General features: G+C 53.5%; 1 protein-coding gene across 1 annotated transcript in view; it reads left to right on the top strand.

Moving 5' to 3' along the window:
* The first annotated feature begins 1,895 nt into the window (after nucleotides 1-1,895).
* The window catches only part of ARHGEF37 (Rho guanine nucleotide exchange factor (GEF) 37), a 53,052-nt gene continuing 52,162 nt past the window's right edge, over nucleotides 1,896-2,785 (top strand). The window contains exon 1 of the mRNA XM_012658319.1: nucleotides 1,896-1,945. The gene's annotated coding sequence lies outside the window, so the exon portion shown is untranslated. The remainder of the gene's footprint in view (nucleotides 1,946-2,785) is intronic.

Genomic DNA, 2,785 nt, shown 5'->3' with positions numbered 1-2,785 from the left:
TTTGAGACAGAGTCTTGCTCTGTTGCCCAGGCTAGAGTGCCATGGCATTAGCCTAGCTCACAGCAACCTCAAATTCCTGGGCTCAAGCCATCCTCCTGCCTCAGCCTCCTGAGGAGCTGGGACTACAGGCATGCGCCACCATGCCCGGCTAATTTTTTCTATATATTTTTAGTTGTCCAGCTAATTTCTTTCTATTTTTAGTAGACGGGGTCTCGCTCTTGCTCAGGCTGATCTTGAACTCCTGACCTCGAGCGATCCTCCCACCTCGGCCTACCAGAGTGCTAGGATTACAGGCGTGAGCCACCGCGCCCGCCCGGCTGGAATGTCTCTAGATTTTAACTTTACTGTTACCCTAAATCCTGTCCTTAGGCAGATTCACATAGCATTCCTGCCTTTCCCTGGGCGGTTGACTTCAATTGTCCTATACATTCCTACCCTATGGTCTACAAGGTCTGGGTGTGGGGGGTAATGGCGTGGGGATCCACCATCTTGCCCCGTCTCCCTGCTGCCGGAGACATGGCTTCTGTTCCTCAGTCCCTATTAAATGTTTCTTTCTGAGAAACTAGATTTGTCAGCCTCTTTCTTTGGCCTTTCAGCTTCCTTGGCCCTTGGGGGTAGGTCTGCACAGACCAGCTCACCTCCGAACACTTACATATTGAATCGTAATATGTCTCCTTGTAGCTTTCCACATCCTGGTGATGGGTTAAGTCTAATCCACAGGACTACTCTTTTAAAAAAGCTCTCAGCCTCCCTTGCTTTTCTCTTCTACGGGCTAAACCACCCGGCTCTCCTTCAGTTGTCCTCATCTGTCACATTCAAGATAACGATGCTATTCTGGTCTTTATATATTTTATGGGTGCAGAGTAGTGATTAAGCACCCTGAGGCCCCATGCAGTCTGAATTTGAATATTGGCCCTGCCACTGAGCAGCTGTGTGACATGGGCAAGTTCTTTTCATCTCTGGAGGCTTAGTTTCTCCCTCTAAAATGAAGAAAATAATAATCATACCCACCTCTGAGAGAAGTTGTGGATGAGATAAAGGAGACAATGTAAGTATAATGTTTAGTTAGTACCTGGCACTTAGTAAGCAATACTCCTACTACCAGTAGTAATAATAAATAATAATAATCCCTAATAATGAGAATAAGAATAAAAGTTAGAACTGGCAGGATCATAAAAGTTCATCTAGTTCATTCCGGACCTCACAAACAAGGTTTGGTTGCCCTGATAAGACTTTCCATACGTTTCATAGCAATTATCACTTTCAAATGGGTGTTCAACGTCCAGGACAGGAGCCAGAGAGGGCGGGGACTTTGATGTGTTAACTGCTGAATGCTCAGTGCCCAGAACAGTGTGTCCCTCACATAGTGTGAGAGAATGGACAACACCTTCACGCCATAGCAGAGTGGCCGACTTGCTAAGGTTGTGCGGGGAGCCCCTGGGAGCCTGGGCGAGAACTCAGAATTAAATCGAGGCCCAAGCCTGAAGTTAGGGGAGGGGAGCAGGGGCACAGATACCCAGTGATACCGGGTCAGCATGCCCACCGGGTGGCCTAAGTGCTGGCCCCTGTTTTCGGGGTGCCAGGAGAAGGCGGCTTAACTAGAGTCCGCAGGTGGGAGGGTCCCGGGGCGCGGCGGCAAACCCCGCCCGCAATGCTCCGCGCTGGCCGCCGGCCAGGGCACCGCTCCCCGGCCGCGCTGGCTCCGGGAGCAGCGAGCGGAAAACAACCTGGCTCCAGAAAGACAATTAACAACGGCTGGAGACCCGCCACCCCCTCGCGGCGCGCGCACGCACGCAGCGGCGTGGGCAGAGCCGCGCCCGCCCGCGCCCTCGGTTGGCACAGCCGCCCGGTGTGGGGAGCCGGCGCCGCGCCCCTGTCGCCCCGCTGCGCGGCGGCCCGGGCGGCCGAGCTGCGTGCGTGAGCGCCGGCAGGCACCTTGCGCGCGGTGAGTCCGCCGGCGGTGGGGCCGGGTCAGGCAGGATGGGGCCGGGGAGGGCTGCAGGAAACAGCTGCTGCGCCGATCCGAAAAGGGAGGCGGGGGAGCGAAGGGCAGGATGCGCAGCTCCGGGTCCCCTAGCCTTGTGTTTTGAGCCTTCTGGGAATGTAGGCCACCTGATCCATGGGACCCAACCGAATCGTTTTACAGGTGGGAAACAGACCCAGGCAGGTAAGCTGGGCTAGGCAAAAATGATTATTCTTTGTGTCTGTTTATCTCTGCCTGCTTCCTTGCAGGATTTGAGGCAGCTTCTAATAAGAATCCATACACTAAAATGATGGAAAAATACAAACAGTGGTAAAGAATCCTTGCCAAGCAAAACGTAATAATGAATAAACAGCCAAGGACAAGGGAAAGAGAATAGAAATCTGCACTCCATAAGGTACGGTGTCTTGGCCAAGGGCCCTCAGAAAAGTAACGCCAAAGCTGGGACTAGAGGCCAGAACGTCCCCCTCCTGAGCGCCAGGAACTTACAGGGGAACGGACAAGTGGACAGCATGCCCAGGCACTGGTTCTTAACCTTCTGGAGGTCGCGGACCCCTTAGAAATCTGTGTCCACTCCCCACAGAGGGGTTCACATATTCCCTTGTGCGCAGTCTGAAATTTCACATGAATTCCTGCTGTAAGGAATGACCGCAGGCTGGCACTCAGTCGGGCGTTTCAGAGCAGTTTCTTTGCTCCTTTGAAGGGAGGCAGCTGGTGGAGGAGTACCTGCTGTGAGTCCAGACAGTGTCCTGACCCTGCTAGCTGTGTGATCCAGGACACACAGTTTAACCTCTTCAAGGCCCA

Source organism: Propithecus coquereli, unplaced genomic scaffold (genome assembly GCF_000956105.1).
Source record: "Propithecus coquereli isolate 6110/MARCELLA unplaced genomic scaffold, Pcoq_1.0 Scaffold58, whole genome shotgun sequence".
Lineage (NCBI taxonomy): Eukaryota > Metazoa > Chordata > Mammalia > Primates > Indriidae > Propithecus > Propithecus coquereli.
Note: the sequence above shows the minus strand (reverse complement) of the source record. Positions and strands in the feature narration are given on the sequence as shown.